At 47.7% G+C, this 24802-nt stretch overlaps 1 protein-coding gene across 1 annotated transcript in view; it reads left to right on the top strand.

The window, feature by feature from the left end:
• The first annotated feature begins 12673 nt into the window (after positions 1-12673).
• Positions 12674-24802, top strand: part of YWHAB (tyrosine 3-monooxygenase/tryptophan 5-monooxygenase activation protein beta) — a 37232-nt gene continuing 25103 nt past the window's right edge. The window contains exon 1 of the mRNA XM_040438851.1: positions 12674-12831. The gene's annotated coding sequence lies outside the window, so the exon portion shown is untranslated. The remainder of the gene's footprint in view (positions 12832-24802) is intronic.

The following is a 24802-nucleotide window of genomic DNA, read 5'->3' on the forward strand; positions in this document are numbered from 1 at the left end:
GGGCAAAGGGGCCCACATTCGAAAGAGCACCTTTCGGATTTCACAGGTCATTTACCTACTTACCACACATTTGGGCCCCTAGAATGCCAGGGCAGTATAACTACCCCACAAGTGACCCCATTTTGGAAAGAAGAGACCCCAAGGTATTCGCTGATGGGCATAGTGAGTTCATAGAACTTTTTATTTTTTGTCACAAGTTAGTGGAATATGAGACTTTGTAAGAAAAAAAAAAAAAAAAAATCATAATTTTCCGCTAACTTGTGACAAAAAATAAAAAGTTCTATGAACTCACTATGCCCATCAGCGAATACCTTAGGGTGTGTACTTTCAGAAATGGGGTCATTTGTGGGGTGTTTGTACTGTCTGGGCATTGTAGAACCTCAGGAAACATGACAGGTGCTCAGAAAGTCAGAGCTGCTTCAAAAAGCGGAAATTCACATTTTTGTACCATAGTTTGTAAACGCTATAACTTTTACCCAAACCATTTTTTTTTTACCCAAAATTTTTTTTTTATCAGACATGTAGAACTATAAATTTAGAGCAAAATTTCTATATGGATGTCGTTTTTTTTGCAAAATTTTACAACTGAAAGTGAAAAATGTCATTTTTTTGCAAAAAAATCGTTAAATTTCGATTAATAACAAAAAAAGTAAAAATGTCAGCAGCAATGAAATACCACCAAATGAAAGCTCTATTAGTGAGAAGAAAAGGAGGTAAAATTCATTTGGGTGGTAAGTTGCATGACCGAGCAATAAACGGTGAAAGTAGTGTAGGTCAGAAGTGTAAAAAGTGGCCTGGTCTTTCAGGGTGTTTAAGCACTGGGGGCTGAAGTGGTTAAAGGTTTTCTGTCACCCCACTAAAGCCTTTTTTTTTGGGCTACTTAAATTCCTTATAAAGCGATATATCAATATATAATGCTCTTACTGATTTTCGTTCTGTAGTTTCTTCAAAAAACTGACTTTTATAATATGTAAATTACCTCTCTACCAGCAAGTAGGACGGCTACTTGCTGGTAGCAGCCGCATCCTCCTTTTATAATGACGCCCCCTCCTCTTGTTGATTGACAGGGCCAGCGAACGCGCTCGTCCTCTGACTGGTCCTGTTTGCGTTCAAAATTTAGCGCCTGCGCCGTACCGGTCTTCAGTCGGCACAGGTGCACTGAGAGGAGGACGCTCGGTCGGCCGCTCCATCCTCAATGCGCCTGCGCCGATGACGTCACATCTACACCCGGCACAGGCGCACTGAGGAAGGAGCGGCCGAGCGAGCGTCCTATCAGTGCGCCTGCGCCAACTGAAGACCGGTACGTCGAAGGCGCGAGATTTAAAACGCAGACAGGGCCAGCCAGAGGACGAGTGCGTTCGCTGGCCCTGTCAATCAACAAGAGGAGGGGGCGTCATTATGAAAGGAGGATGCGGCTGCTACCAGCAAGTAGCCTCCCTACTTGCTGGTAGAGAGCTCATTTACATATTATAAAAGTCTGTTTTTTTATGAAACTACAGAACTAAAATCAGTAAGAGCATTATACACTGCTCAAAAAAATAAAAGGAATACTTAACCACCTCAGCCCCCATAGCTTACACACCCTGAAAGACCAGGCCACTTTTTACACTTCTGACCTACCCTACTTTCACCGTTTATTGCTCGGTCATGCAACTTACCACCCAAATGAATTTTACCTCCTTTTCTTCTCACTAATAGAGCTTTCATTTGGTGGTATTTCATTGCTGCTGACATTTTAACTTTTTTGTTATTAATCGAAATTTAACGATTTTTTGGCAAAAAAATGACATTTTTCACTTTCAGTTGTAAAATTTTGTAAAAAAAATGACATCCATATATAAATTTTGCTGTAAATTTATTGTTCTACATGTCTTTGATAAAAAAAAAAATGTTTGGGTAAAAAAAAAAATGGTTTGGGTAAAAGTTATAGCGTTTACAAACTATGGTACAAAAATGTGAATTTCCGCTTTTTGAAGCAGCTCCGACTTTCTGAGCACCTGTCATGTTTCCTGAGGTTCTACAATGGCCAGACAGTACAAACACCCCACAAATGACCCCATTTCGGAAAGTAGACACCCTAAGGTATTCGCTGATGGGCATAGTGAGTTTATAGAACTTTTTATTTTTTGTCACAAGTTAGTGGAAAATTATGATTTTTATTTTTTTTTTCTTACAAAGTCTCATATTCCACTAACTTGTGACAAAAAATAAAAACTTCCATGAACTCACTATGCCCATCAGCGAATACCTTGGGGTGTCTTCTTTCCAAAATGGGGGCACTTGTGGGGTAGTTATACTGCCCTCGCATTCTAGGGGCCCAAATGTGTGGTAAGGAGTTTGAAATCAAATTCTGTAAAAAATGACCGGTGAAATCCAAAAGGTGCTCTTTGGAATGTGGGCCCCTTTGCCCACCTAGGCTGCAAAAATCAATTTCCGCTAAAATCAATTTCCGCTAACTTGTGCCAAAAAATTTTTTTTTCTATGAACTCGCCATGCCCCTCATTGAATACCTTGGGGTGTCTTCTTTCCAAAATGGGGTCACATGTGGGGTATTTATACTGCCCTGGCATTTTAGGGGCCCCAAAGCGTGAGAAGAAGTCTGGCATCCAAATATCTAAAAATGCCCTCCTAAAAGGAATTTGGGCCCCTTTGCCCACCTAGGCTGCAAAAAAGTGTCACACATGTGGTATCTCCGTATTCAGGAGAAGTTGGGGAATGTGTTTTGGGGTGTCATTTTACATATACCCATGCTGGGTGAGAGAAATATCTTGGCAAAAGGCAACTTTGTATAAAAAAAATGGGAAAAGTTGTCTTTTGCCAAGATATTTCTCTCACCCAGCATGGGTATATGTAAAATGACACCCCAAAACACATTCCCCAACTTCTCCTGAATACGGAGATACCACATGTGTGACACTTTTTTGCAGCCTAGGTGGGCAAAGGGGCCCACATTCCAAAGAGCACCTTTTGGATTTCACCGGTCATTTTTTACAGAATTTGATTTCAAACTCCTTACCACACATTTGGGCCCCTAGAATGCCAGGGCAGTATAACTACCCCACAAGTGACCCCATTTTGGAAAGAAGACACCCCAAGGTATTCGCTGATGGGCATAGTAAGTTCATGGAAGTTTTTATTTTTTGTCACAAGTTAGTGGAATATGAGACTTTGTAAAAAAAAATAAAAAAAAAGATCATTTTCCACTAACTTGTGACAAAAAATAAAAAATTCTAGGAACTCGCCATGCCCCTCACGGAATACCTTGGGGTCTTCTTTCCAAAATGGGGTCACTTGTGGGGTAGTTATACTGCCCTGGCATTCTAGGGGCCCAAATGTGTGGTAAGGAGTTTGAAATCAAATTCTGTAAAAAATGACCGGTGAAATCCGAAAGGTGCTCTTTGGAATGTGGGCCCCTTTGCCCACCTAGGCTGCAAAAAAGTGTCACACATGTGGTATCTCCGTATTCAGGAGAAGTTGGGGAATGTGTTTTGGGGTGTCATTTTACATATACCCATGCTGGGTGAGAGAAATATCTTGGCAAAGGACAACTTTGTATAAATAAATGGGAAAAGTTGTCTTTTGCCAAGATATTTCTCTCACCCAGCATGGGTATATGTAAAATGACACCCCAAAACACATTCCCCAACTTCTCCTGAATACGGAGATACCACATGTGTGACACTTTTTTGCAGCCTAGGTGGGCAAAGGGGCCCAAATTCCTTTTAGGAGGGCATTTTTAGACATTTGGATACCAGACTTCTTCTCACGCTTTGGGGCCCCTAAAATGCCAGTGCAGTATAAATACCCCACATGTGACCCCATTTTGGAAAGAAGACACCCCAAGGTATTCAATGAGGGGCATGGCGAGTTCATAGAAAAAAAAAAATTTTGGCACAAGTTAGCGGAAATTGATTTTTTTGATTTTTTTCTCACAAAGTCTCCCTTTCCGCTAACTTGGGACAAAAATTTCAATCTTTCATGGACTCAATATGCCCCTCAGCGAATACCTTGGGGTGTCTTCTTTCCAAAATGGTGTTATTTGTGGGGTGTTTGTACTGCCCTGGCATTTGAGGGTCTCCACAATCATTACATGTATGCCCAGCATTAGGAGTTTCTGCTATTCTCCTTATATTGAGCATACGGGTAATGAGATTTTTTTTTTTCGTTCAGCCTCTGGGCTGAAAGAAAAAAATGAACGGCACAGATTTCTTCATTCGCATCGATCAATGTGGATGAAAAAATCTCTGCCAAAAAAAGAAAAAGGAGGGGAAAGGCGTCTGCCAGGACATAGGAGCTCCGCCCAACATCCATACCCACTTAGCTCGTATGCCCTGGAAAACCAGATTTCTCCATTCACATCAATCGATGTGGATGAATAAATCCTTGCCGGGATTTTTTTTTTTATATATACAAAGTGTTTGCCAAAGTATATGAACACCGCCACCTCCTCAGCTCATATGCCTCGGCAAACGTATCTTTTACTGCAGAGGAGAAATCTCGTCTTGCAGCGCCGCATACACCTACTTGCGTGTAATCTGACAGCAGCGCAATGCTTCAGTCAGAATGCACATCAGTGCTGCAGCTAGTCGATCGGTTGGTCCACCTGGAAGGGCCCTAATAGCCCTGTGTGCCTGTCCTGTGAGATGCAATCCCTATGGTAGGTGTACCTGTGTGTGGTACTTCCGGAAACACTCTCCAAAGCATAGGGCAGGGTGGTCAGGACAGTCAGGACAGAAATAACGGGTGTCACGCCTTATTCCACTCCTGCTACAGACACAACATCTTTTTCGGGGTGACGGTTGGGTTGAGGTACCAGGAACGACACTGGGGAAATGTCGCTCGTGTAGACGGCTAACTACACTGGTGGATGGGGCCACGGAACCTTCTGGATACAGGAGGTTCTCGATGATCTCTTCCTGGAATTTGAGGAAGGATCCGGTTCTCCCAGCCTTACTGTAGAGAACAAAACTATTGTACAGAGCCAATTGAATTAAATATACAGACACCTTCTTATACCAGCGTCTGGTGCGTCGGGAAACTAAATACGGAGACAACATCTGGTCATTGAAGTCCACCCCTCCCATGTGCAAATTATAGTCGTGGACTGAGAGGGGCTTTTCAATGACACGGGTTGCTCGCTCAATTTGTATTGTCGTGTCTGCGTGAATGGAGGAGAGCATGTAAACGTCATGCTTGTCTCTCCATTTCACCGTGAGCAGTTCTTCGTTACACAAGGCAGCCCTCTCCCCCCTTGCAAGACGGGTGGTAACGAGCCGTTGCGGGAAGCCCACGCGACTAGTTCGCGCGGTGCCACAGGCGCAAATCCGTTCTAGAAACAAATGCCTAAAGAGGGCCACACTTGTGTAGAAATTGTCCACATAAAGATGGTACCCCTTGCCAAATAAGGGTGACACCAAGTCCCAGACTGTCTTCCCACTGCTCCCCAGGTAGTCAGGGCAACCGACCGGCTCCAGGGTCTGATCTTTTCCCTCATAGATCCGAAATTTGTGGGTATAGCCTGTGGCCCTTTCACAGAGCTTATACAATTTGACCCCATACCGGGCACGCTTGCTTGGGATGTATTGTTTGAAGCCAAGGCGCCCGGTAAAATGTATTAGGGACTCGTCTACGCAGATGTTTTGCTCGGGGGTATACAAATCTGCAAATTTCTGGTTGAAGTGGTCTATGAGGGGCCGAATTTTGTGGAGCCGGTCAAAAGCTGGGTGGCCTCTGGGACGGGAGGTGGTGTTGTCGCTAAAATGCAGGAAACGGAGGAAGGCCTCAAATCGTGCCCTGGATATAGCAGCAGAGAACATGGGCATGTGATGAATCGGGTTCGTGGACCAATATGACCGCAATTCATGCTTTTTAGTTAGACCCATGTTGAGGAGAAGGCCCAGAAAAAATTTAATTTCGGAAACTTGGACTGGTTTCCACCGGAAAGGCTGGGCATAATAGCTTCCCGGGTTGGCGGATATAAATTGTGTGGCATACCGGTTTTTCTCTGCCACGACTAAGTCCAAGAGCTCCGCAGTCAAGAACAGCTCAAAAAATCCCAGGGCCGAACCGATATGAGCCGTCTCAACCCGAACTCCAGACTGGGCGGTGAAAGGGGGAACTAATGGTGCGGTTGAAGTTGGTGACTGACAATGAGGGTTTGCCAGCACCTCAGGGATTCTAGGGGCTCTACGGGCCTGTCTTTGCGGTGGCTGCGACGGGGTAACTATTGCACGTGCCACAGTACCAGCTTCAACTGCCCTTCTGGTGCTCACCACGTCACCATGTTGTACGGCAGTGCTGGTACTAGGTCCAGGGAGGGCTGCGCTGCTGGTGTATGCCTCACCACGTGATCCGGCAGCGCCAGCCCCACTCTGCTGCTCTTTAAGCGGATCCTGCATAACCTGTGGTCTAGCGACACGGGGCCTGGTACGCCTGGTGCTATCAGGGACCTCCACCTCCTCGTCCGAACTTTGGGTCAGAGAGCCACTGCTTTCTACAGGTTCATATTCTGACCCGCTAGATTCGTCAGATGAGGGTTCCCATTCCTCATCCGACTGGGTCAGAATCCTGTAGGCCTCTTCAGAAGAATACCCCGTTTGACATTTTGGACTACTAAATTTAGGGGTATTCCCTGAGACTACCCAAGAAAAAAAGCAAAGGGGAGGCTAGCGAAGTACCGGAGGCCGCTGCGGTTGATAAAAAATATCAAAACTGATTTTTTTATCGCCGCAGTGCTTGTAAAGTGAATGTGCAGTGATCAAAAAATATATATTTTTTGTCACTGCGGTGGGGCGGGCGTGGGTGAACGCACGTGTGGGCGACCGATCAGGCCTGACCGGGCAAACACTGCGTTTTGGGTGGAGGGCGAATTAAAGTGACACTAATACTATTATAGATCTGACCGTGATCAGTTTTGATCACTTACAGATACTATAAAAGTACAAATGCTGATTAGCGATACGCTAATCAGCGACTGCGGTGCGGTGGGCTGGGCGCTAACCGATCGCTAACTACCTAACCAAGGGGCCTAAACTATCCTAAAACCTAACAGCCATCACTAGTGGAAAAAAAAAGTGACAGTTTACACTGATCACTTTTTGTCTTTCACTAAGTGATTGACAGGGGCGATCAAAGGGTTAATTGGGGTGCAGGGGGGTGATCTGGGGCTGAAGTGTGGTGTTGGTGCTACTCACTGTGAAGTCTGCTCCTCTGCTGGATCCAACCGACGAAAAGGACCAGCAGAGGAGCAGACAAGCCATATAACAGATCATATTTACTAATATGATCTGTTATATGGCTTGTGATTCGTTTTTTTGAAAATCGCCAGCCTGCCAGCCAATGATCGTTGCTGGCAGGCTGGTGACGAAATTGTTCTTTAACTTTTGCCGGCCCGCGATGCGCATGCGCGGGCCGGCTTTGAGCGAAATCTCGCGTCTCGCGAGATGACGCGTATATGCGTGACTCTGCGCAGCGCTGCCGCCTCCGGAACGCGATCCTGCGTTAGGCGGTCCGGAGGCGGTTAAACAACACAATGTAAATCACACTTCTGTGAAATCAAACTGTCCACTTAGGAAGCAACACTGAGTGACAATCAATTTCACATGCTGTTGTGCAAATGGGATAGACAACAGGTGGAAATTGTAGGCAATTAGCAAGACACCCCCAATAAAGGAGTGGTTCTGCAGGTGGTGACCACAGATTACTACTCAGTTCCTATGCTTCCTGGCTGATGTTTTGGTCACTTTTGAATGCTGGCGGTGCTTTCACTCTAGTGGTAGCATGAGACGGAGTCTACAACCCACACAAGTGGCTCAGGTAGTGCAGCTTATCCAGAATGGCACATCAATGCGAGCTGTGGCAAGAAGGTTTGCTGTGTCTGTCAGCGTAGTGTCCAGAGCATGGAGGCGCTACCAGGAGACAGGCCAGTACATCAGGAGACGTGAAGGAGGCCGTAGGAGGGCAACAACCTAGCAGCAGGACCGCTACCTCCGCCTTTGTGCAAGGAGGAACAGGAGGAGCACTGCCAGAGCCCTGCAAAATGACCTCCAGCAGGCCACAAATGTGCATGTGTCTGCTCAAACGGTCAGAAACAGACTCCATGAGGGTGATATGAGGGCCCGACGTCCACAGGTGGGGGTTGTGCTTACAGCCCAACACCGTGCAGGACGTTTGGCATTTGCAAGAGAACACCAAGATTGGCAAACTGCGCCACCAATGTTTTTACTATTGGCCGGGATTGGGATGGGGGTGGGGGGCGCACTGCGCCACCAATGATTAATACTGGGGGGCTTACTGCGAACTTACTGCTTACTTACGATCATTCATATACAGGAGGCGGGAGCTGGCTGCAGAATCACATAGCCGGCTCCCGACCTCTATCAGCGGTAGCTGCGATCCGCGGCACCTGAGGAGTTAACTACCGCGGACCGCAGCTATTGCTCATAGAGGCCGGGAGCCGGCTATGTGATTCTGCAGCCAGCTCCCGCCTCCTGTATATATGAATGAATGAGAGGCTTATCTTCATTGGTGGCGCAGCGGCCACAGCCCCTCCCCTCCTCTTATGTTCTATCCCCTCATTGGCGGCAGCGGCAGCAGCAGCACAGGGGGAGGAGACACTGCTTCCTTCTCCCCTGTGCTGCGGAGGGAACACAGAACGCGCTGTCAGCAGCGCGTTCTGTGTTCCCCATACGTTATCGGTATATCGGCAAAATTGATGCCGATACCGATAACGTTCAAAATCCTCAATATCGGCCAAACCGATAATCGGTCGATCCCTAATGCAGACGTTCGCATCCGTTCAGAACGGATGCGTCTGCATTAAAACTTAGAAAATTTTCTAAGTGTGAAAGTTGTCCGAGCGGATCCGTTCAGACTTTACATTGAAAGTCAATGGGGAACGGATCCGCTTGAAGATTGAGCCATATTGTGTCATCTTCAAGCGGATCCGTCCCCATTGACTTACATTGTAAGTGTGGACGCTGGCAGGCGGATGCATTCTCAGTGGATCCGCCTCCACTGAGAATGCATTGGGGCCAGACGGATGCGTTCGGGGCCGCTCGTGAGCCCCTTCAAACGGTGCGCACGAGCGGACACCCGAACGATAGTGTGAAAGTAGCCTAACACTGACAAATGTAAAGTTATGCACATGGGAAGGAATAATGCAAGTCACCTGTACATACTAAATGGTAAAACACTGGGTAACACTGACATGGAAAAGGACCTAGGAATTTGAGTGAACAGCAAACTAACCTGTAAAAACCGGTGTCAGGTAGCTGCTGCCAAGGCCAATAAGATAATGGGTTGCATCAAAAGGGGCATAGATGCCAGTGATGAGAACATAGTCCTACCACCTTACAAATCACTAGTTAGACCACACATGGAGGACTGTGTACAGTTCTGGGCTCATGTGAACAAGGCAGACATAGCAGAGCTGGAGAGGGTCCAGAGGAGGGCAACTAAAGTAATAACTGGAATGAGGGGGATTACAGTACCCTGAAAGATTATCAAAATTAGGGTTATTTACTTTAGAGAAAAGACGACTGAGGGGAGATCTAATTACTATGTATAAATATATCAGGGGTCAGTACAGAGATCTCTCCCATCATCTATTTACCCCCAGGACTGTGACGAGGGGACATCCTCTGCGTCTGGAGGAAAGGAGGTTTGTACACAAACATAGAAGAGGATTCTTTACGGTAAGAGCAGTGAGACTATGGAACTCTCTGCCTGAGGAGGTGGTGATGGTGAGTACAATAAAGGAATTCAAGAGGGGCCTGGACGTATTTCTGGAGTGTAATAATATTACAGGCTATAGCTACTAGAGAGGGGTCGTTGATCCAGGGAGTTATTCTGATTGCCTGAATGGAGTCGGGAAGGAATTTTTTATTCCTCTAAAGTGGAGAAAATTGGCTTCTACCTCACAGGGTTTTTTTTTGCCTTGGATGGAGAAATTTCTTTTTTCGGCCTTATGTACTATGTTACTATAAGACGCACCTAGGTTTTAGAGGGGCACAATAAGAAAAAAATATTTTTCATGACACCTCAGGTTAATCCACCAATTAGACCCCTAAGGTTAATAAAACCCCAATAAGACCTCAGATTAGACCTACAATCAGACCTCAGCTCAGACCCCAATGTAAATGACCCCCTATCAGACCTCAGATAAGAGCCCTATGCCTCATATATGACCCCAGTAGTCTCTCTTCAGCCCCCAGCCGCATCCATCAGCCTTATATGAAATAAAAATTTAAAAACCACTCACCTTTCCTGCTCCTCACCTCCCGCGCTCGGTCTTCCCCCTTTTCAGTCTGCTGTGCTGTGACCGGCACCGTGACCGCTCCCAGGTCTGCACCTGCATGCTGTGTAAACAATCACCACTCATCCCTGCTGCGTCCATAGGGCACAATATGGTGGCGGTAACATGATTCACCCACATCACCACTGGATGGACCCTCTTCTGTGCATGCACTGGACAGCACAGAAGACTACCTGTCCAGGCGCAGAACAGAGGTGAATAACATCACTGCCGCCATATTGTGCCCCATGGACACAGTGGGGATGAGCGATTGCTGCTTTTGTTGGAGGCGTGCCTTAACCCATTGAGAACAAGTTGTGTATTTGATTTTGCTGATAGCTCTGCTGTCTTTCAATGGACCCTGAGTTGTCTGTCCTCATATAATCATCTCAGGAATACCCCAGGACTCAATAGAAGGAGGTGAACCCTCTACTGTCAGCATTCACATGTTCCCTGACCTAAGTGTAATATTAGGAGTGCTAATGTGAACAGTCTCCTAACCGCTTGCCAACTGCCTGTTAACTATATAAGACAGGGTGGTCTTCATGGACATTTTAAAATGTCTGACTGCAGCTGTGTGAGTGGGGAGTCCATAATAGCGACCTCCACATCGCCCCCAAAAACTGGATTTTTGTACACACCGTAAAATCCTTTTCTCATAGGATGCATTGGGGGACACAGTACCATCCAGAAACCTCATTCACACATCAGTGGTCCATGGACAGCACATAGTCATTCATTGTAACGTGTGGATCACACCCACTATAGCCTACGGGTCCACAGATGCAACACAGACAGCAAAAAACAGACACACGGACCCTTTCCAGACATTTTCACAGGGGAATCACTGACCACCTTTTCATGGATTTGAGCACAGACACAGATGTGTGTATGAGGCCTAAAGGGGTTATCCAATCCCTAAAATAACCCCCAGAATGCCCGGGCCTCTCCTCTAGAGCATACTTACCTGCTGCCCAGCACACAGTGCACTCCCCACAACAGTGAAGAAAAATGTCAGTGTTGTCATAGAAACCTGGCGTAAAACTGGGAATGTCAGTGAGGCGAAGACTGAAGGACCTGCCAATAAGGGTCATGTGACCTTGCGTCAGAATCTGAATGATCTGCAAGCTTCCATTGGCTAATACGGGTCATGTGACGGCGCCATATTGCTTTTTTTTTTTTGTGAATTCCTCAAGAAAGATGTCCTAGAGAGTTGGAACAGTCTAAAACCTTCCTAAGCATCTGATGTACCTATGTGCCAAATTCAGTGCAGATTGGTCCAGTCATGCGGCCGTGCAGACAGACATGTATTTATATATAAATATCAGCAGGAGAGCAGGAATGACCAGGACTCTTCTCAGGTGGCCGGGACTCTTTTCCAGGCCCAGTCTGCAATGGTTGTGATGGTGGATCTCGGCAACCACTTACTTATAAATGACAGACCGCTGAAATCAGATCACCTGTCTCTACTTTATTCTGCCGTTAGTATGGGCAGCATAAAGGTGATGACAGGATCCCTTTAAGGGTGTATTCACACGTCCGTAATTTGGGTCCGCATTCGTTCTGCAATTTGCGGACCCATTCACTTTCAATGGGGCAGGAACGGATGCAATCCACATTTCCTGGATCCGCATCTTCGGGATCCGCAATTTCGTTCCTGGAAAAAATAGAACATGTCCTATTCATGTAGCAATTGCGGACCAGAAAAGGCATTTTCCATTATAGTGTCTGTGATGTGCGGACCCGCAAATTGCAGATCGCACATTGCAGGTGTCCGTGTTTTGCGGATCCGCAAAACACTTACGGACGTGTGAATGGACCCTAAGGGTATGTTCACATTATGTTGTTGTGATGGCAGCGACACCCTTCTAGGCGTGGCTCCCAGGTGACATTGCAGCCAGCGAGCTACATGGGGCCCACTGCATGTGAAAGGTCAGCCATAGGTTTCTGCGGCAGACACTCTGGCACGTTTTTCTGCCAAAAACAAATCCAGTGTGAACACATCACTATGCATTGCGTTATCCCTAATTAAAATGTGCCCCCAATACCTGGGCCATAGACTCTCCCTGCAAACCTGAAGGACACATGAGGGGCTCTGCCTTCAGAATACACTGGTGGCTGCCATTACTGACGTGAGAAATGACGCCAGTGCACACAGCAGCCGCAGTGACTTCTCCTCATGACCCTGTCATTGACACCAGGGCGCCATTATCCGGCACTCACTGACATCCTTTAGCGCTGACGCTTCTCCCCTTCCCGCCCAGACTCACTTCCTCCCCTCACCCGCACTGCTGCACCCGATGACGTCACTGGGGTTGCTAAGGCGACAATGAGCTCACCCCCTTCCCCCCTCCTTCTCCCGGCAGCCGCTGGTCCCGCGCTGAGAGACGGGTGATGAGAGGGGAGGGGCTTGTAGGAAGCGGAAGTGGCGGCTAGAACGGAAGTAGAACGGCGTTGAGTCTGCAGAAGGGACAGCGAGGAAGCAGAGCTCGCTCGGGTTAATATCAGCACGTTATCACCGGACAGCAGGTTCTCAGGTGCGGGGAGAGCTCAATGATAGGAGGGGGGATGGGCGGGGCGCGGGCTTCCGGTGAGCTCAGTCAGGGCTCTCGGGGAGTCGCTGCCTACAAGGGCGGGGATGCTAGCGGCCTGCTCCTGGTAGTCTCACCCCCTGTCACCTCCAGTCGTCTGTCGTGTCATTGTCGCGTCCACCATGGACGGGTGACACATATGGTTTCTGTCATATGTCTGCACATTTATGTGGGGAATGGCCCTCATTATTGTTACCACCCCCCAGAATGTAAAGGGTTAATTCAGTAGGAAAATGGGGCTTTGTGAAGATTTCCATTGATCCATTAGGGCGCGTTCTCACACGCAGCAGATTTTTCATTGTCCCCTCCATTCACCTGAAGGGGACTTGCAGCAATCCATGTGCTTGTTGCCAAAGCATCCCCATCCAGGTGAATGGAGCTGATCTTCAGTCGCAGTGGATTCTGCCATGTGTGAATGCGCCCTTATTGCAGGGTTCTCTGCGGTCGGAGGCATTGAGCCTCCGGTTTGCGGTTTTCTCTGTGTAGTCACGCGTGGCACGCTGATCTCTGGCGCATTAGTCCTGGGTAGCGTTATGGCCGGGAGTTGGAACCCCACAAATCCTGAGGATAGGAATCCGCCACCAGCGACCGCCCTATCCAGACACATAGCTGTGGTTCTCCTAATTAAAACACTTGATCCAATGCCATGTTACCGAGATATGTAAATTAGGCCTTTGGTGCAATAAGGGTGTTGCCATTGCTCTTGTTAGACCAAGGAGCCCCTCCTTTTTGTGGTTGACCACTCCCTCGCTGCTTTGATTGACAGGGCCAGGCATTGGCAAAGTAAAGGATGGGCTTTGGTGTAACTAGAGCAATAGTTATGTACTCCTTGCACCAAAGGCCTAATTTCCATGTAAAGAAAAGGTATATCTCGGTAACGAGGCTTTTGGTCAACAAAAGAAATAATGTTTTTCAATCAGACCCGCAGCTACGCAAGCGGTTGGATAGGGAGGTCGCTGGTGACAGATTCCCATTAGGTAAGTCTCAGGATATAGAAGCAGCCAGAGCCCAGAACGGTTGCAGAAAAGGATCCGTATGCCATAGGCTACATGTCCCGTGGCCATAGATTGCAGTATTGCAATGTGAAGTGTCCACAACACACACGTTGCCATAAATCCAGCAGCTTTGGGTCCCCCCCCCCCCCATTTCATGGCTGCAGCAGCTTGCATTCACTTTAATTAAGTTGCAATTCATTTCAGTGGGGACTGTAATGCTGCTTCTCGCCTGTGGTGGCACTGTAGGGGAATTGAATACTTTTTATAAGATTCCTCCACAGATTCCATCCAATTGCTGGGCGTCCCAGCTCCATGACGCTCTTTCATCAGTTTAGGGCCTCATTCACACGACCACGTCTGTATTTCAGTCCACAAACCACTGATTCGCAAATTATGGATACCTTCTGTGTGCACTCCACTTTCACACTTGCGGCGACGGAACTGCCTGCCGGATCCGGCAATCCGGACGCAGACTGATGGCATTTGTCAGATGGATCCGGGTGCAAATCCGTCTGACAAATGCATTGAAATACCAGATCCGTCTCTCCGGTGTCGTCTGGAAAAATTGATCCGGTATAATTTTTTTTTTTGCATTTTTTAAAGGGAGTCTGTCAGCACATTTACCCCTTTTTAACAGTTCCCATAGCACTGTAGCCGCAACACAGATGATTAAAACGGTACCTTTATATGCTTCAGTGGACTTGTAAAACTGCCAAAAATGAACTTTGATGCATATGTAAATGAGGGCTTGCAAGTGCCCAGGGGCGGCGTCCATCGCGTTGGTGCCCAGGCAGCTCTGCCTCTTTGGCTCTTATTCCCGCCCAGCCTCTTCCTGTGCCCGCCCACCTGTTTTCTCTCCCCCATCAGTGAGATCCTGCGCGCTTACTTTTTTGGCCGGGGCATGCGCACTGCGATGCCCATTGCTGGCACGGCATCGCAGTAGCTTATGCGCACTTGCGAGCCCTCATTTACATATGCATCAAAGTTAGTTTTTGGCAGTTTTACAAGTCCACTGAAGCATATAAAGGTACCGTTTTAATCATCTGTGTTGCGGCTACAGCGCTATGGGAACTGTTAAAAAGGGGTAAATGTGCTGACAGACTCCCTTTAATGCCAGATCTAATACTCTTCAATGTAAATTAAAGGGGTTCTGCACTTTGTTTTAACTGATGATCTATCCTCTGGATAGATTATCAGCTTCTGATCAACGGGGGTCCGACACCCGGGACCCCTGCCGATCAGCTGTTTGAGAAGGCAGCGGTGCTCTAGCAGCGCCACGGCCTTCTCACTGTTTACCGCCGGCTTACTGACGTCACGACTAGTATCAACTAGCGTGGGTGCGGCTAAGGTCTGTTCACTTGAATGGAGCTTAGCCCCGCCCACGCTAGTTGATACTAGTCGTGACGTCAGTAAGCCGGCGGTAAACAGTGAGAAGGCCGCGGTGCTGCTAGAGCACCGCTGCCTTCTCAAACAGCTGATCGGCGGGGGTCCCGGGTGTCGGACCCCTGCCGATCAGAAGCTAATGATCTATCCAGAGGATAGATCATCAGTTAAAACAAAGTGCAGAACCCCTTTAATGCCGGATCCGGAATTCCGGCAAGTGATCAGTATTTGTGGAAGGAGAGAAAACTGCAGCAGGCTGCAATATTTTCTGCGGCCAAAAAACGTAAGAGGGGCTGAACTGAAGACATCCTGATGCATCCTGAACGGATTGCTCTCCATTCAGAATGCATTCCGGAACTCAATACCGGAAAACAAAAACGCTAATGTGAAAGTACCCTAAGTTTTCAAATGGACATACGGATGTGACGGCATCCTTAAGGTGATCACCCATGCTTTAAAATGACATCTGTCAGCAAATTTGTACATATAAAACTGTCTGACCCGTAGTAAGTGCACTTGGCAGCTGAAGACATCAGTTTTGGTCCCATGTTCATATGTGCCCGCCATGCTGAGAAAAATGTATGTTTTAATATGCAAATCAGCCTCTAGGAGCAATGGGGGCGTTGCCGTTACACCTAGAGGCTCTGCTCTCTCTGCACTTTGATTGACAGGGCCAGGCAGAGTAAACATCACCAGGTCTGGCCCTGACTTCTAAAGTCAATGGAAGTGCAGGGGGCACAGCAGTTGCAGAGAAAGCAGAGCCTCTAGGTGTAACAGCAACGCCCCCGTTGCTCCTATAGGCTGATTTGCATATATTAAAACATAATTTTTCTCAGCAATGCGAATACATATGAACATGGGACCAACACAGATGTCTTCAGTGAGTTTCATAGGTACAGATCTGCTGACAGATGCCCTTTAAAGGGGTTGTCCTCTTTTTAATACTGATGACCTATCCTCAGGAGTGTCTCCATCTCCGAAGGTCTACATATAATATGGCCGCCCATTGACTTCAGTGAGTGCTGTAAAAATACTACATTTCCTATGCTTGTTGAGTCACTGCCAGCTTCCTTCCCCTCAGTATCGGCTGTTCTTAAAGCAGCTTTACTTTGGGGGTGCTGTCACAAGAAGAGTTCTACTTTAACCCCTTCCGGCTGCATGTAATTGGCACATCATAAAAGGAATCTGTCACCACGTACCTGCATATCAATCCAAACAAGTTGTCAGATGTGCATTGGTCTCCTGAGTAGGGATCGACCGATATTGATTTTTTAGGGCCGATACCGATACCGATAATTTGTGAACTTTCAGGCCGATAGCCGATAATTTATACCGATATTCTGGGAATTTTCATTTTTGAGAAAAAAAAAAAATTCATACACAAATCTGCTGAAAATTAATATGTTTATTGTTAATGTGTATTTTGGTTTATTGTTAATGTGTATTTTTTTTTTTTATAAATCTTTTTCATTTATACTTAATATTTTTGTATTTATTTTTTTTTTACTAACTTTTAGCCCCCTTAGGGACTAGAACCCTTGTCCTATTCCCCCTGATAGATCTCTATCAGAGTGAATAGGAGCTCACACTGTCCCTGCTGCTCTGTGCTTTGTGCACACAGCAGCATGGAGCTGAACATGGCAGCCAGGGTTTCAGTAGCATCCTGGCTGCCATGGTAACCGATCGTAGCCCCAGGCTTACACTGCTGGGGCTCCGATCGGAGGAGCAGGGGAGAGGGGATCCTGTGGCCACTGCCACCAATGAGTAATACTGGGTGGGGGGGAGGGGCGCACTGCGCCACCAATGTTTTTACTATTGGCCGGCATTGGGGTGGGGGGCGCACTGCGCCACCAATGATTAATACTGGGGGGCTCGGGGGGGGGGGGGCGCACTGCGCCACCAATGAAGAGGAGTCTTTCATTCATTCATTCATATACAGGAGGCGGGAGCTGGCTGCAGAATCACATAGCCGGCTCCCGACCTCTATGAGCGGTGGCTGCGATCCGCGGCACCTGAGGAGTTAACTACCGCGGATCGCAGCTGCCGTTCATAGAGGTCGGGAGCCGGCTATGTGATTCTGCAGCCAGCTCCCGCCTCCTGTATATGAATGAATGAAAGGCTTATCTTCATTGGTGGCGCAGCGGCCACAGCCCCTCCCCTCCTCTTGTCTCCTCTCCTGCTATTGGCGGCAGCAGCAGCATCACAGGGGGGAGGAGACACTGCTTCCTTCTCCCCTGTGCTGCGGAGGGAACACAGAACGCGCTGAGAGCAGCGCGTTCTGTGTTCCCCATACGTTATCGGTATATCGGCAAAATAGATGCCGATACCGATAACGGTCAAAATCCTCAATATCGGCCGATAATATCGGCCAAACCGATAATCGGTCGATCCCTACTCCTGAGTAAAACGCTCTTTTTCCCATCCAGATTGGTGCCTGCATTCCGGAGAAATTCTTGTTTTTATTATAAATTAATAGGGTTATCCAAGAGGTAATCAGACCTCCAGACGGCGCAGACCCTCAGTCGATGATACTCACCTGTGATTGGCTGAGGCGGTCATGTGTCCCACTGTCAATGCATGTTGATGCCGGCACAGAGGAGAGTGGAACTATCACACTTCCCCTCCATAAAGTAAACGGGACAGATCCGTTTTGCAGCCCATAGACTTCTGTTATGACGGAATGCCTCTAAAGGCATTCCGTGATATATTTGCGTTATGGTGCATGGTAACAGAATCCATAACGCAATTCACCTTTTACCAGTGAACAAATTTCTAAATCTGAAATTCGCTCATCTCTACTTATTACCCATACTGCTTACTTTGCTGGCTGGATTTATTTTTCCATCACGTTATGCACTGCTCGTTTCTATGGTTACAGACCACCCTGCAATCCATCAGTGGTGGTCGTTCTTGCACACTGTAGGAAAAAAGTCAGCCTCTCTGGTGGCCGGGACCTTGGCAGCTCACGTAGACTAGTGCTTTTTCCTAAATTGTGCAAACACGACCACCACTGATGGATTGCAGGGTGGTCTGTAACCATGGAAATGAGCAGTGCATAAAGTGATGGAAAAATGAATCCAGCCAGCAAAGGAAGCAATATGGACAATCACAATACATTAGTAAGTGGCACTTTTCCCCCGACTCCTCCCCCAACGGCACTGACAGGATGGTATTCCCCGTCCCCAGGACAGGAAACAACACGGAAGCTCACACTTTAAAAGGGCCTCCTCTCCTTACCTAATCAGTGTTGTTTCCTGTCCCGGATAGCGTGGAAGCTCCTCCTGTGTTTCTGAGTAGGTTCACTGTGAAGATGGCGCACAGCCTGGTCTCTTTCCCCACTAGTTGGGGGGGCCGTTGCAGTGGTCAGGGGCTCCGGGGACATGCAACCTCCCTTCCCTGTACCTTTGGCATGAGTCCTCATGGAATGCAGCCCAGTGCTTTATTCTGCTCGCTCCGTTTGGGGAGCGCAGCAGTTTCCTTGCGGTATCTGGTGGGTGCAGACTCCCTGGAGGGAGTCTCGTTCTGGGCAGCAGTTGCGTGTGTCGTGACATCATTCCACTGCAATGCATGTATGTATGAACGTCATGACATCACGGACGTCTCTCAGGAGGCCAGGAGATTTAAATGGAGGCCAAATTCAGGGAGCAGCGACAAGTGCTGTTCTTTTCCCTGCAATGTCGGCGCCTACTGACCCAGATACCGCCCGCAAGCCTCTGGATGTGACCGCAAGCACCATCAGCCCGGTAAGCCTCCTTTCCTGACTTGGGTAGATATGGGTGATGTTACGCCTATCCACCTTGGGTGCCTGGTGCTGGTGTCTATTCCTGAGGGAGTTCTGAACCCTATTTATTTTTGTAGTGTAGAGACACCTCCACCTCCAAGGCACCTGGGTCTGATTCTAGTCTCAAAAAATGCACCATCTGCAGGAAGTCATTTATATCTAAAGCCAAGAAATAACTTTGCCCGAAATGTGCTGAAAAAATGGTGGCTGGAGAATCTCCTTCCTCCTTAGACTCCATGCGGAGTATGATTCGTGAAGAGGTTAATGCTGCAGTGGAGTCTAGGTTACTTCTCTCTTCACCGCAATCCTCTGTCTCAAATATCCCAGAATTCCCAGTTATTCGGGTTGGATTTGGATGAAGTGAAAATTGCTTTCGACGTAGACTCTGATTCATCTGACGACGGGCAGGGGAGACCATTGTTTCTCCTTGAAGATACAGACAGTCGCTTAAAAACTATAAGCGCTACTATTCACCTGGAGGAGTCTAAAGAAAAGTCGCTCCATCCAGGATCAAATATTTCAGGGTCTAGGAGAGAGAAAAAGATGTGTGATTTTGATTCATAAAAATGTCAAGGCTTTAATTTCGAGGGAGTGGAAGGATCCCGAAAAGAGAACTCCGATTACACTTTCAAAAGAAAGTATCTGTTTTCGGACTCTGACTCCAAAGATTGATGCTCCAGTGGCACAGATATCCAAAAAAATCCTCCCTCCCGTTTGAGGACATGGGATTACGTTGTGATCTGATGGAAAAGAAGTGTGAGAACTTACTAAAAAAGGCTTGGGAAGTTAATACAGCCATGTTCAGACTAAGCATTACACCCACCTGTACTGCCAGATCCCTATCAGTATGGCTCAATCAGCTAGAGGATCATCTTGCAGCAGGAACCCCAAGGGAAGAGATTTTGGCCTCACTGCCCATGCTTAAACAGGCCTCAAATTTCCTGGCCGACGCCTCGACAGATTTGGTCAGGTTGTCAGCAAGACTGCTATTTCTAATGCCACCCGCAGGGCCGTATGGCTCCGTTATTGGTCGTGAGATGCTGGTTCAAAAAAACGGTTATGTTCCATCCCATGTGAGGGGATAGGCTTTTTGGGTAAGTGTTGAATGATGTTTTAGAGCAGACTTCCGATAAGAAAAAAGGTTTTCCCACTGACTCAAAACATTTTCATCAGAGACACTCCTTTCATAGTAAAAGGAAGCCTAAACCAGAACAAAAGAGCGAATACTCAGGAAGATGGCAATAGTCAAGAGGAAGAAACAAGGGATTCTTCTTCAATCCTGATAACCACTCAATGACGCCAGAGACCAGGTGGGAGCAAAATTAAAAAAATTAGTTCCACAATGGAGAGATATAGGATATGGATACTAGCTGACATTCAAAGGGGTTTCATGCTAGAATTCAGTACTTGCCCACCAAACCACTTTATCGTCAACAAACATTTGGCCAAGAAAAAGTAACAGTCATCCCTAGAGACAGAGATAACCAACTTGATTCAGAAAGAGGTCCTGCTTCCAGTTCCAGAAAGCCAGCAACAGCGAGGATTTTATTCCACAGTTTTTCTCATAAAAAAGCCAGGGGGATCCTTCAGGCTTATTATTATAAGTCTAAGGAGTCTGAACAAGTGCCTATCTTACAAAAAGTTCAAGATGGAGACCATCAAATCAACAATACATCTGCTTCCTCAACATTGTTACGTGGGGACAATAGATTTGCAGGACGCATACTACCATGTACCCATTTTCAAAGATCATCAAAAATTTCTCAGGGTGGCAGTATTTATGAGAGGTCGCCTCTGTCACTTTCAATTTCAAGCGCTCCCCTTTGACCTGTCATCAGCTCCTAGAATTTTAACGAAAGTAGTGGCAGAAATAACCAGTTATCTTCATCTACAGGGCGTTCTTATTGTGCCGTATTTAGACTTCCTATTAACAGAATCAGAAAATCGGCTTCTGGTACATCTAGACCTTGTTCAAAAGACCTTGACGGATTAGAGATGGATCATAAATGTCAAAAAATCCAGCCTCATTCCGGCTCAGCAAAAAGTCTTTTATGGGGTTCTTCTCGACTATTGCTTACTGATGTCCTTCCTCCCAGATGAGAAGCAGTCGCTCCTTCAACTAAAGGTAAATCAGTTTTGCAGTCTAAGATCTGCTACTATCAGAAACGTCATGACAATCCTGGGAATTCTGTCATCCTCAATCCCTGCTGTCAGATGGGCACAAAGCCACACCAGAATTCTGCAAGCCTTTCTTCTAGCATCTTGGGATGGCAACAGAAACTCTCTGGACAAAAAAGTTTCAATTCAAACGTTCGTAAAACGTTCCCTGGCTTAGTGGAGGATAAAAAGAAATCTGCAGAGAGGTGACTTCTGGCGTCAAGAAAATCTTCTAGTGGTGTCTACAGATGCCAGCAGACGAGGCTGGGGAGTAGGGTTGTTTCGGGTATCGAACTTTCGATACCCAATCGTTACTTTTAGCCCGGTATCGATACGATACCGGGATTTGTCTTTTATCGATACTAGGCTGTGCCACTGCACAGTCCACTATCGGAGAATATGGATCGCGCTGCTCTCAGCAGCACAGGGAAGAAGGAAGCAGTCTCTCTCCCTGACCCCCCCCGTGCTGCCGCTGCCTCCAATGAGAGCGCGGAGGAGGGGAGGGAGTGTGGCCACTGCACCAATAATAACTAATGTTTAATACATTACAAAGGCGGGCGGTGGCAGAAACACATTGCCGGCACCCTGCCTCTGACAGGGCGCTGTGATCCGCGGCACCTGAGGGGCTAACTGCTGCTGATCGCAGCGCCCTGTCAGAGGTCGGGTGCCGGCAATGTGTTTCTGCCGCCGGCTGTATTTGCATATTAAACGTTAATTATCATTGGTGGTGCAGTGCCGCTCATTGGTGGCAGTGGCCACAGAGTCCCCTCACCTCCTAATTGGTGACAGTGGCAGCTTCTGATCGGAGCCCTAGCAGTGTAATTGTGGGTCTCCGATCGGTTACCATGGCAGCCAGGACGCTACTGAAGCCCTGGCTGCCATGGTAATCTCCCTGCTGCTGTGTGTACCATGCACAGCGCAGCAGTGAAAGTAAAGTCCTATTCACCCTAGGAGAGCTCTATTAGGGTGAATAGACAATCCCAGGTTCTAGCCCCTAAGGGGGTGGGGGGGGGATAGTTAAATAAACAAATAAAAAAAATAAAAATCAACACACCAATATATATATATTAAGTATAAATCACAACTTCCCAATTTTATATATAAACAATAAATAAATATTACATATCGCCACGTCCAAAAAGTCCAAACTATTAAAATTATGGGTTAAACCGAAATTCCGGCAGCCGAAAATGTACCTAATCCATTTCGGCCGATATTGTTACATACCGGCCGAAAATATGGGGTGTGGGATTTGTCACCCACCATCTGCGGGCGGGCGCCGGGCGGGCGGTTTACTGCATCTTTATTTTACCTTACAATCGTGACGCTCCAGTAAGAACTCTGCAGGCAGAGCGGAGGACGGCGTAACGTCACGTGACGCGCCTGCTCCGCCTCCTTCATTCATAAAGTGGGCGGAGCAGGTGCGTCACGTGAGTAAGTGACGTTACGCCGCCCTCCGCTCTGCCTGCAGAGTTGTTACTGGAGCGTCACGATTGTAAGGTAAAATAAAGATGCAGTGATTAGTCTGCTGTGAGCAGCAGGGCCGGGGCTGTTATGGGTAGGGGGATCGGTCTATGGCACTGCTATGGGGAGGGGGGATCTGTGCACTGTTATGGAGAGGGGGATCTGTGGGTGGCTCTGTTATGGGGAAAGGGATCTGTGGGTGGCTCTGTTATGGGGAAAGGGATCTGTGGGTGGCTCTGTTATGGGGAAAGGGATCTGTGGGTGGCTCTGTTATGGGGAAAGGGATCTGTGGGTGGCTCTGTTATGGGGAAAGGGATCTGTGGGTGGCTCTGTTATGGGGAAAGGGATCTGTGGGTGGCTCTGTTATGGGGAAAGGGATCTGTGGGTGGCTCTGTTATGGGGAAAGGGATCTGTGGGTGGCTCTGTTATGGGGAAAGGGATCTGTGGGTGGCTCTGTTATGGGGAAAGGGATCTGTGGGTGGCTCTGTTATGGGGAAAGGGATCTGTGGGTGGCTCTGTTATGGGGAAAGGGATCTGTGGGTGGCTCTGTTATGGGGAAAGGGATCTGTGGGTGGCTCTGTTATGGGGAAAGGGATCTGTGGGTGGCTCTGTTATGGGGAAAGGGATCTGTGGGTGGCTCTGTTATGGGGAAAGGGATCTGTGGGTGGCTCTGTTATGGGGAAAGGGATCTGTGGGTGGCTCTGTTATGGGGAAAGGGATCTGTGGGTGGCTCTGTTATGGGGAAAGGGATCTGTGGGTGGCTCTGTTATGGGGAAAGGGATCTGTGGGTGGCTCTGTTATGGGGAAAGGGATCTGTGGGTGGCTCTGTTATGGGGAAAGGGATCTGTGCACTGTTATGGCCATAACAGTGCACATATCCCCCCCCCCCCTCCATAACAGCGCCACCCACAGATCCCCCTCTCCATAACGGCGCCACCCACAGATCCCCCTCTCCATAACAGCGCCACCCACAGATCCCCCTCTCCATAACAGCGCCACCCACAGATCCCCCTCTCCATAACAGCGCCACCCACAGATCCCCCTCTCCATAACAGAGCCATCCACAGATCCCCCTCTCCATAACAGCGCCAATCATTAAAAAAAAAAGTATTTTAAAAGTATTTGGGCAAAAAGGCAGTTTCGGTCAAGGGCATCCTGAATTTTCGGTTTCGGACCAGAATTTTCATTTCGGTGCACCCCTAATTAAAATATTTGAAAAAATCTCCTATGCGGTGAACCCCGTAAAAGAAGAAAAATTAAATAACCTGGTCTCCCCAAAAATAGGATCGGACTGTTCGATTATGGGCCAGACGTTCTATAAAACGCAGAACGCACTCTGCTTTTTTTTTTTTTTTTTTACGTAGTATCGAATGGTGTAGAGTATCGCAATACTTTTTTTTATGGTATCAAAACCGAATCAAAATTTTGGTATCGAAACAACCCTACTGGGGAGGCCATGCAGTTGGGGACCTTATGGTTCAAGGAGTCTGACGATTCCGTGTTAAATGCATCATCACACCTAAGAGAGCTCAGAGCAGTCTACGAACTTCTTCTAGCCCTTCACTCAAGAACCTTCCTCGATCATATCAAAATCTTGTCGGACAATTATTTAAACAGGCAAGCAGGTACCTGAAGCAGATCTCTGGCAGCAACATCAAGGGATATCTATCTTTTTGCAGAGAAACACCTATCCTCCCCAACAGCCGTGCATTTAAAAGGAAGCAGCAATATGGTGGCCGACCTCCTCAGCCACCAAATGCTAAAAGAGGGAGAATAGACTTTACATGCCAATGTCTTTCTTCAAATTACCAATTTTTCTTCTGGATTTATTCGCAGACCGGATGAACACAAAAGTAGAAAGATTTTGTTCCCTGTCCCCCCCCCCCCCCAAGACGGTCCGGAGATACTGGACGGCCTATCTCGCCCTTGGCCAAGGTGTCTACTTTATGCATCTCCCCCCCCCCCCCCCCCCCCCCCCCTATTCAGCTTGATTCCGAGAACCCTGATAAAGGTGGTGGAAGAAGGGTGCACAGGTCATGATGATTGCTCCATGTTGGCCAAAAAGGGCCTGGTTTCCCCTCTTACTCAGGCTATCGCAAGAAATAGCCTGGACCCTACCAGTGTTACCAGGCCGCCT

This window comes from Bufo bufo, chromosome 6, assembly GCF_905171765.1.
Source record: "Bufo bufo chromosome 6, aBufBuf1.1, whole genome shotgun sequence".
Lineage (NCBI taxonomy): Eukaryota > Metazoa > Chordata > Amphibia > Anura > Bufonidae > Bufo > Bufo bufo.